Genomic DNA, 11,329 nt, shown 5'->3' on the forward strand with positions numbered 1-11,329 from the left:
GAGAGCAATTTAAACGATCACCATATCAAATCACTATATTAGAGCTGCTGCTGCTGCTAAGTCACTTCAGTTATGTCCGGACTCTGTGCAACCCCATAGATGGCAGCCCACCAGGCTCCCCATCCCTGTGATTCTCCAGGCAAGAACACTGGAGCGGGTTGCCATTTCTTTCTCCAATGCATGAAAGTGAAAAGTGAAAGTGAAGTCAAAATCAGTTGTGTCCAACTCTTCTGGACCCATGGACTGTAGCCACCAGCTCCTTGTCCATGGATTTTCCAGGCAGAGGACAATGATAAATCCCATGAGTAAGGTATATATAAGATATAGAACAGAAATTATATTAACAGCTAATGTTTATCGAGCACTTATTATATGCCAGATACCACTCTACAAACACAATGCCTGATTTAATCATCATGTCATACAATGAGGCAGATCTAGATCCATTTCAAAGAGGAGAGGAATAAAGCACAGGATGATAAAGTACTTGTCCAAGGCCACACAGCTGGTAAGTGGCAGCTGGCTTGTGAACCTGGGCTCATCTGATTTCACAGCTTGTGTTCCTAACCACACATCTATTCTAGTCTTGTATTCCTTTGAGAATATGTAAAAAAAAAAAAAAACCAAAAAACTACAGGCATATGCCCAGAGAAGAGCGCTTGCACAAAAGTTCCTAGATATTGGCTTACACGTCAAGGGGTTTCTGTACCCTCGGGTAAGAGGCCCCGGAATGTGGGAGCCCCAAGAAGTGAGGGTCTGAAGCTGCCCTGAGGGGACTCAGAGACGGCTGCCCTCTGGGAGGGGTCTTTAAGCTGGCGGGTCTTGCAGGAAGAGTCAGCTTTCTGGGTGAAGAAACAGCAGAAGGACACTTTAGGGAGGAGGAGCAGCACACACCCAGGGCAGGGCACTGCGGTGGAGGCAGCTTGAGGGGCTTACTGAGTGAAGCCAAATTGCTCAGTCGTGTCTGACTCTTTGTGACCCCAAGGACTGTACATAGCCCACCAGGCTCCTCCGTCCATGGGATTCTCCAGGCAGGAATAGTGGAATGGGTTGCCATGTCCTTCTGCAGGGGATCTTCCTGACTCAGGAATCGAACCCAGGTCTCCCACACTGCAGGCAGATGCTTTACCCTCTGAGCCACTAGAGGAGCTTAGTGCATGGTAAGAAGGCAGTGAAGCGGTGGGTTGGGGTCAGACCCTGGGGAGCCTTGAATGCCAAACTCAGAAATCTGGACTATAACTGAAGTTTCATGGTCACACCGACACTTTGGAAAGACCAGCCTCTTATCAGCTTAAAAACCTCTGGGCAGTGAGGGGTGTCCCCTGGTATTCCATGTAAATCACGCACATGGCAGAGATTTCCGCAGTTGGGCCAGAATGAAGGAAGACCAGCAGCCCTCATGGGAATAGGCGGTGAGGGGGACACCAGCCCTTCCAGAGGCATGCAGGCAAGAGCATGGACTCTGCAGGCAGACCGATCTGGGCTCAAATCCCGCCTCTTCCATCCACCACCTGTGTGACTGGGGCAAGACACCTCTTCTCAGCGACCAAGGCTCCTGACCTGTGAAGTGGACATAAGAAGTTTGACACTCCCCCCGAAATATATTGGTTGGAGGATTGCATTGAAAACTACAGGAAGAGCACAGGGGGCTCAGCTTGGTGCTCTATGGTGGCCTCGATGGGTGGGATGCGGGTGTAGGGTGGGAGGGAAGTCCAAGAGGGAGGGAATATATGTACACATATAGCTGATTCACTTTATCGTATACTAGAAAACTAACACAGCATTGTAAAGCAACTATACCCCAGTTAAAAAAAATTGTACATCTGGCACATCAGCTAGTGACTCAGGAAGAGCCTCAAGCCCCTCCCCGTCCCAGTGGCATCACAGGTGAGTGGCCCCAGAGCCCCTTGCCGACAAGCAACAGGCATCTGCTGCGAGGTATGGACGGACAGCAAGGACTTGCCGCTGTTGTTCCCGTAGGCTCTGTCTCTCGTGCAGGTATTTCTGGGCTAGTTCCTTTTTGTTGTTCCCTGCCCGTTCTTCTTAGATTTGCAAGACATCTTTTGTCTCTAGAGTGGGTGCCAAATGGGTTTTACAGAAATAATGAGACTATTAGGAGCGTGGCAGGGAACAGAAGGACTGAGCCTAGTGTTGTTGTCGAATGGGGTTGGAAAGGGGAGCGCGGCATTCTGAGGAAAGGGCTCCCCCCGAGGACATGTTCAAGCGGCGCATGTTAGTCGGAGTTTCGCCCACAACCAGACTGCACCAGGTTAGGTCGTTTGGCTGCCCGACCTTGTGTGCTTATCTCAGAGGGTCACCTGAGATAGAGAGGGGACACCCTTGGACTCCGAGCCCCGTTAAGTAAGGGGCGCCTTCACTAGTTCTCTCTCGTTACTTCACCAGCACCCCATTCTTCTGCATGAACTCAAAGGAGTTTATAAAAGGATTCTTCGCGCCGCAGGGCGAACACTGGTGCAGAAATAGTGAGAAGCAAGCAGAGAACTTGAACCTCCGCACAGTCCTTTGCCAATGGTGTCCAAAGTTCTGGATGGCCGTGTCACAGATGACAGACCTTGAGAATTGCTAAAATGCTTAAGGCACACCCATGCTAGTCAGCTTTTCGCACTTCTAGCCTCGCGAGTGGGTTCACATAGGAGTGGCGATAGGTGGGCGCGTGACGAACTGAGGACGTGAAAATCCGCAGTTGGCCTCCCCCCCAATGGAATTTGCCTGCATCCACGGCACCGCCCTCATTGTCCTTCTCTACTCCTTTCTCTCCTCTACCTTAGTTCCTCTCAGCACCGTCGCTCCTGTTCGTTTCCCAAGAACAACTGCTTCGGGGAAAGGGAGCACTAAATCGTGACCTGTTTTTTCAGAACCTGGCGAGTTCACAAGGCACCTCGATACACAGCTTCCTCCCCTCCTAGCCCCGGACCATAGCGCCTTAGCAGATCCAGATGATTAGTAACTTATGGTTCTGTCGTGTTGTGTTATTCGACCTTAATGATGAGTGTGTCCACCCTGGGACTGCCCTCCCAGACACGCCTTGCCATCAAGTGGATTGTTCCCCTAGGCTGCCTTCTTCTTTTCGGTTTTGGCGTACAGTCTTGGTAAGGACCAGAAAAGTCGCCCCTATTATTAATACAAATCGACAAGGTATACAGCTTCTCTAGAGCCTGCATCCATTTTTCTTTTCTTAGCAATAGATGTAGTGCACCTAGATAGTCTACTCCCTTTAGGCTAAGGTCATTGTTTTAGGATTTCTGTGAGTGTGATCATTCACAGGGGCGATGTTTCCTTACATGGCTCTCACAGCTTTCATCCCCATTCGCAGTTTTTTACACGTGAGACACCTGACTTCCTGGTTGTTGCGTCTAGATTTCCCCGCTCTTGCTGGAGAAATGGCCCAAGCCCTCTTACCCATGCCCTCTCACTCCCTGGTTTGGTGCTCTAGTCAAACGAGTTTAGGCGTGATTGCCCATTGGGGAAAGTGGTGGCGGCGACCTTTTTGGCTCATCTGACAAGGAAGCATGAGTGTAGGCCCTCTCCTACATTCTTTGGAACTGACTAGTCTGCTTTGTGTTACCTGTTCATCTTGTTTTCACCTGCGTCAGTAGCCCCCGGAGATATCTAAAACATCAGGGACCTATTTTTAAGTCACAAATATGTATAACCTCGGGATTGTGCTGATGCTTGCCCAAAAATATGCACAGGTCAGTTAGAAGCTGCCCTGAGGGAAATTGTAGCGATAATAACAAGAGTTCACGCTTTTTGTCCCTACTAGCTTCCCTTCCCTCGGGGGCTGTCGCCGTCTTCCCCCCCCAGATTCTTAGGTGAGCAAGGTCGAATCTGTCTGTGGCTTGGTATAGTCCCATAAGGCGTGCTGAGGGCTAGGGGCTCTTCTTTCTCTTTATCTAACACTTCACACGTGACTTGTATCCTCAGCTGCACACAATGCTCCGATCCACCACTATTACACCACTCGCACACTATCCATAATTCTTTGCAAGTACAGAAAGTATGCTGGAGACAATTCACTGGATTGGGTGCGCACTCAGGTGTTTTCTAACTTTTTCCATTCTTGTCCTCTAGAGGGCACGCACGGGATGCCACCAGTGTGTGGACCTCCAAAAAATGCTTTCGATGGAGACCCTCTCCGAGGTTTTCTGATTCGCGTTAATTCATTATTGTGTCTTCAGGCTACGAATTAGTATTTAACCCCAAATTACTTCAGAGGAAACCTAACTTGCATTCCTAGAGCATTAGTCCCACAAGTAACACAAAACGAATATTTCCGAGTAAATATGAGTGAGCTATTATCAATAAAAGCATCGATGCATGTTGACAATGTGAGCAGCCTCAATGTGCCAGAGCAAATAAAAACAAACTCAACATGCCAACCAGGAAAAAATCCATGAGCAGTGAGGCCACACGAACTGTCGTTATAAGTCTAAATTAATGTAGATTTATTGCAAGGTTCCAATCACCACTTAAGCGGCTAAGCCACAAAGAGAATTACTCAAATACTACACAACAATTGCTTATCTTCCATCTACACATGTTTGGTAATTGGGCGGGAAAATTTAGTGTCTCAATAAATTCTCCAAAGCTTCTCTAGTGATTTCCTACAATATGTGAACTGTTTGAAACTTTCGTTGATGTTACCAGCCTCCCTTGGTTTTTAAAAAGTCTAAGGATGAACCTAGATTATAATTCGAAATTGCCTAACATTTCTTTTGCGTAAGTGAGAAGTATGGAACAAAAGCTATTTCTATGATTTCCAGAGATAAAACATCATCTATTTATCTGGCTTTATTGACTTATTGAACCAAATAGCCGTTTGACTTATTGTGGACATGTAACAAAACTTGTTGGCGAACAAGTTATGAAAGTGTTGTGTTAATTGATGAGACCACCCTTGACTGCTGGTCCTCTTGAAAAATACGGTATTGCAACTGTCAGGGAATTAGGAAACAGTTAATAACTATGAACATGGAAACACAGATCTTGGTTCCAAATAATAGGGAAATAGGGAAGTTTACATCTAGCTGCCGATTGTGTATTGTCACCCTGCTTATTGAAACTGATGTTTTGTAGAAACATCATTGAGAAATGCTGCGTTTGTGACTTGTAAAGAAGCCACAAGCTGTGATATATACATGATTGCCAAGAACGAGAAAACTATCATGATCTCAGGATTATGACAGAGATCTGCTTATCCCACCGTTATATGGCAGAAAAAGCCAAAAGAAAAACTAAAAGCCATACCTCTGATTGAAAGTTCTCCTACTGAGAGTTATTTGTGAAGATATAGAAGTTGTTACAGACTCAACATTCAGAAACTAAGCATTACGATAGAGCTGTCCCATCAACTTTTAACACAGCACATTAGGTTGTGGTGATCGAAAACTGAGTTTGGAAACAGTGAGAGACATCTTATTATCCTCTTATGCGTGGTCAAAATACTGCAGTTATGTGTGATGGTTGCGAATCTACAACCCAAATTAAGAAGACGACTTACTCCTTTGAAGGGAAAAATGTTTAATGCACTACCCTTCAATTATAAGCAGTGAATTAAAGAGCAGACACATTAATTATTTTGCCAACAAAAGTGTCTAGTCAAAGGCATTATGTTTTTTTACCCAAAAAAAACATGCTGATTGAGTTTTTTCTAGTAATTAGATACTATATGGTCATGTTGGATATCCACCATGTGTTTTCAAAAGGGAGTTGGACAGATTTGGGGAAAAAGCTCGGGGACAGCCATACATGTTGTAATTAAAGTCTGCAAGGCTGGGGGGATGACTCCACTGCTAGCACACTGAAAATTTGTGCGTATTTTGAACATGTAGAGCGCGAGGATGTTGGGATGCCATAGGATAACTTTGGAGGAGATAACCCTTCTGGACCTGCTTAAAAGGAAGACTACAAACCATCATTCCTAAAAGGATATAAAATCATTGGCAACAGTACACTGAATGATTTCATTGGGAAGAGAGACTCAATTGCTTGAAGCTGAAATATCTCACAATACTTTGGCTTTCACACCGGATGTCGAATACAGGCCATGCCTCATTCATTTTGTGAAAAGACCCTTGGAAATTGCTGTGGAATAAGAATTGTAAGGCAGTTGAGAGAATAGGGACAAAAACGAGCCAACTTTCATCAGAGATGATTGTTCAGATGCATCCACTGTGACTCAGATGAAGATTGGCAGCTTTGAAGTAAACATCCACTGAGTGGTGATCGACATAGAGCGCATCCTCTGGTGCATGCTATTGAGTCATTTCTTAGTGGCTTGGAGGTCGCAAAAGAATTGTGACCGAGCTGAGTGACATAACTGAACTCTGTAAACGACTACAGGCAACTGTTGAGTATCTTATCCCACTTTTGTGACGTACACCCAACTCTGATCCATCCCCATTATTACCTGCACTTTTTAACCTCTATAAATCAGTTTGTGTATCATATCTTCCTTGGAATTCGTTTTAACCCCATTGTTATCCTACTAACCCTCTCAGTTTCCCCAGCTTATTTTAAAAGTGCAAGGGAGAATAACAGTTCTACTTACCTCATAGCACTTTCATAGGAGTAAATATTAGCAAGGTCCAGCTGTTACGTCTTATTATGACGTTACAGAGAAATTGGTGTGGTTTTGCCTTCTCAGCTGCCCCACTTCTGTTACCCAAGATCATCACGTCCTTCACAGCCCCCCTCGATCAAGTTCTCAGGGCTCATAATGGCTTGGGCAGTGATGCGAAATCCCCTTCCCTTAGTCTCTCACACATCGGGCTATTATCTTTCTTTCCGCTGATTAGATGTTTCCAAAGATGTAGACACCAGTGTTTCAGTCTTCAGTGATATGTTATATTATTTTAGGTAGTGCTAGCTCCTGGTTTTCTCATGATCTGCAGAGCAACTCCTTATGCAAGTACCTTTATCCGTCGAGGTAATTTGACTCACTCTGTTCCCTTACTAAGAGCTTGGCTGTGAGAAATGACCACCCCCTCCCCATTCCTACTTCTCCTTTACCTTTTTACTAGTTTGAAGCGCTGGTATTGAGCACACGCCTATGGCTCAAAATCCATCCACACTTAATGCTGCATCAACCTCCTTTTTTTCGTTTACTACTATGACTCTCGTTCTTGCCATAAAATTCAACTTGTTCACCTTTAACGTTTTCGTTGATGCATATTGCGCTACCTATAGAATTGACTTCCAAATTTGCCTATCTGAACTCAATCTTCCAGTGTATTCCTTACGGATCTGGTAGAGTCAATGGTTGGTTAACACTCAGGCTCGCTCACCTCTAGCCCTCACTTATATGGCCGTAAGTCAGGACCTTGTCTTTAACTGCATATCGTAGGCTCTCGTGTTGTGCATTCTCCATGCTCAGTGTGGCCACTTTCATGTTAGGTAGTTCTTGCTGAGACTGAACCTCCCAATGCTGTTCCAACCAATGCCCTTGAATTTGATGGTTTCTCCTTGTCTGTTTTTCTTCGCCGATCTTAGTATCTATGTGTGGCTCAGCTGGGTAAATGAAGTTCCAGCTGCCAACACGGTAGGAGACCTGGGAGTTCTGATACCCTGGAGTCTGGAGAAAGAAATCCCCTGAAGATGAACGGAACGGCACACAGTCCACTCCAGTGTCCTGGGCTGAAATGAAGACATTTACCGAGACTCAGTTGATTCAAGTCCATGAGGGTCCTACTAGAGAGTCAGGTGACGGTAGTCTGATTATCTAGCTTTTCACCTAGAATTGTACATCAAGGCCTAATTAGTGTTTGCCTTAATCCTTGAAAAAGGAGTACTTTTAACTTACCCATTTCGGTATCCTATTACTTCGCACTATGTATCCTTTTTACCTGTATCCACAAAACTTTTTCTTATCAGTTACATACGTTAAAATATTTCTGAATGTGTTCTTCCTTATCTGAACGTAGAATAGTGCTCATAGCTGACCCTGAAAAAACATGAATGATAAGATTCTCCACCCCGAGCCTATTCCTGTGACAATAAGTCATATGTGAGGGAGAAAACCTTCATGAGTGTAAAAATTGTGCACTCTCAATTTACAACCTCATTTCTTTTAACAGTGAGCTAGCCTAATAGGCTCGAACTCACCGGGAGAGGGATTCTCAGTTGAGCTGAGATCCAATGGTGCAGAACAGGTTTAGGTGCACAGCTGTCCTTCTCTTCACGTCCTTCTCACCACCTTAACCCAGGAAAAAGTACTCCATGAACTCCAGTTCGTGGGAAGGGGTCCATCCACACTCCTCCACACTATCGCACTTTTCCCAACCTCATGTCCTCTCACCAACTACGAAATATATTGCCCAGAGTGTCTGACAGTACCTCATCATGCCCACAACCTCTGATTATGTTCATCCACTGGGAAGTACTCATCCCACCGCTTTTCATACCCTTTCTATCATTTCCCAAAACTCGAGAGTAAAATTAATAAAATGATGAGAATAGGGCAGACGCAACATAAATTGCCATTAGATGACCTTTTAATGGCCTTTACACAACACCATTGCCATCTTCTCCAATGATTTGTAAGTTTATATTCTAATAAAAATCCATAGAGTGAAACATTATGGGTCTATTAGAACTATAATAATCTTAATAATTTTGTGTTTGGCCCCAAGTGCTAATATGACTACGATCTCTTGCTCCACTAGGGTCAAACTTTTACTTCCCATATGTCACTGTTGGTGACAGCCGATTATCAGTTCGAAAGTCATTTAGCTCAAGAACACGTTGAGGAATTGTGTCAGATCTGGGAAGGTAAGATTTTTCTATTGTCAGCCAATTTCTGGCTTGAATCAATTTGCTGCTCAAGGCCACAAGATATCTTCAAAGAAAACATGGTGGACATTTGTAGATGTCAACAAAGTGAGTGGAGACTCAGTATTCTCCCATTCTGTAAAAATATAGGAACTAAATCACTCTAGCATACGAAGGAAAAAAGATATATAGGGTCTATATCAAGATGCTAATGTCTATTATCTAATATATCCAAGTAGTGAACTTTTTATGATATTGTGGTGTCTTTTCCCCTGAATGTTACAGTTAGTTTGAGAAATCCCCCTCTCTTTTTTGTAAATTCATGGGGATCTGCATCTATGTTGGCAGATCCTTACCAGAAATGATTTCGCCATCTTCAAGTCTCGCTATGCTGTACATGCCTCATCGCTGAGCCCATCATCTTATCTGTGCAGCTCGTGCCTGTCGTAGACTTGACGAGCCCAAAGCACCAACTGTGGTCCAGTCCTGTGTGTCCCTAGCGGTTCCCTGTTTTGCTCTCTGCCAGCAAAGATGAATGCTCGGGGCTGGCAATGCGAAGCCCGCACCCGCAACTAGAGAGCACCCCGCTACTCTCCCCGCCGCCACAACCAGATAAAGCCTGCATGCAGAGCACGAAGACCAGCCACAAAAAACAAGACAAATAAATCATAAAATACCAGAGCATCTCTTAGTAATCCGCTCACGTTGCTAACATCATCTCCCCTTGAGGCACCATCCTACGTCAGAATCAGTGCACATCCATAACTGCGAGTGACCTATCGCACGCAATATATACAGCTCAAGCCACGACTTCGCGAAGACAGACCTCGTCACCCAAGTCGTATTCAAATCACTACGTCAAATTATGTTCATCCATCATTCTCACTACTAATATTAATCCTATTTATAGAACAGATACCTAACAGTTGTAGCCTCATATTTTTCAGATTGTATTACACTACTGATACGAAGGTTCAGAAATTATAAAACACCCAAAAATCACCTTACCGCATCTTATGTTACACACGACTTAAAGGATTGGAGGCTGCTGTGTTTTGTCTCTACGTCGCCTTCACAGTTCTTGTTGTCAACTCTGTGCTACCACAATCCATAGGAACGCAGTCCACATCATGGCTCCCCCAATCCCTGCGCATTCTCCAGGCAAAGATAAATCATATAGGCAGTGTGTCGTTGTTTCCATTTCCTTCTCCAGTTGTCAAATGAAAGTGAAAAGGAATGAAAGTTGCGCATCGTATGTCCAACTCTTAGAGACCCCATGGACCGCAGCCTACCAGCTTCCGTCTGTCCATGGGATTTTCAGGCAAGAGTACTGGTAAGTGATGAATATAATACGGGATTGTCATTGCCTTCACCAAAAGAATGGTGAGCAGCTCAAACAAAGCGATCTGCTTACAAACCATGCACTTCTTTATAGACAAGGGGACTTCAGTAATTTTAAGTGAGGTTAGTTAGCAGATTAGTCTTACATAAGATTCACTACACTATAAACTTCCGAGACATCTCAAGTTCTTAACCAGATTAATCCATGCATAATCATGCTCTTGTACTTACACAAAGATTGAGTGTCCTAGATCAACTTTCGATGCCTACAACAGGCAAGCCTGGTCTACTAGAAGGGGGAGGCATTAAATAATTATAGCAGCTCTACTCGTTAACTGACCAATACCTGTGTAATGCAACCAAATAGTCCTTCAGTAGTGATTAGATTAAAATTTTCAACAACTGTTGGTACATCTAGTACAATGAATAAATATATTCCCGCAGTGGCTGAAAGATATCATTTGTAGCTGGTCAATGCCTCAAATGAAAAAAGACATGAAGGAAAACATCAATTTAGTAGTATCCATAGTACAGGGTCTAAGGAATATGGCCTAATCTTCGAATTAAAGCTGACCGCACCAGTCGTGATTCCATACTGATCAATATATTGCCTCATTCGTTTTGCGGTGTAAAAGCAGACTTATCCTCGGAAACACATGAAAGGAAGATTAAGGTGTCTTGTTGAAATGATCCTTGTGCCGCAGGAGTTTAGGAAGCGGAGAGACTACAGTGTGCATATCTGATAGTGATGAACCGATATTTTTATAAATGATATTTAGTGGTGAACTTCAAAGTTTTTATGATCGTGAGTTACGCATCTTTTATAAATGCTACCAATGGTATTGTGTAGTTTAATGTAAACGATTAGTCGCCATACGAGTCGGTGTGTCTGCATTTCTTTTGTATTCCATTGATATACGCCTGCTAGGCTCCTCTATCACCATGGATGACTCCAGTTGCTAAGACTATTACTTAGAGTAGGGTTGGCCATGCCCCTTGATCCGGAGAATCTTTTCAAACCCAGAGTGATGCCAGCTCTGTTTGTCTCGCATGGCATTGGCAGGCAGACTCTCATTTTTTAACCATCTGATGCCACCACGGAAACCCACACTGCAGTCTTGGGTTTATGATAACAAATTAACATTACTCTTAAGACCCATAATTTTCTACAAAGAAGCCGCTACACTCCCCAGTTAAA

The sequence above is a fragment of the Bos taurus genome, unplaced genomic scaffold (assembly GCF_002263795.3).
Source record: "Bos taurus isolate L1 Dominette 01449 registration number 42190680 breed Hereford unplaced genomic scaffold, ARS-UCD2.0 Leftover_ScbfJmS_1764, whole genome shotgun sequence".
In the NCBI taxonomy this organism is placed as follows: domain Eukaryota; kingdom Metazoa; phylum Chordata; class Mammalia; order Artiodactyla; family Bovidae; genus Bos; species Bos taurus.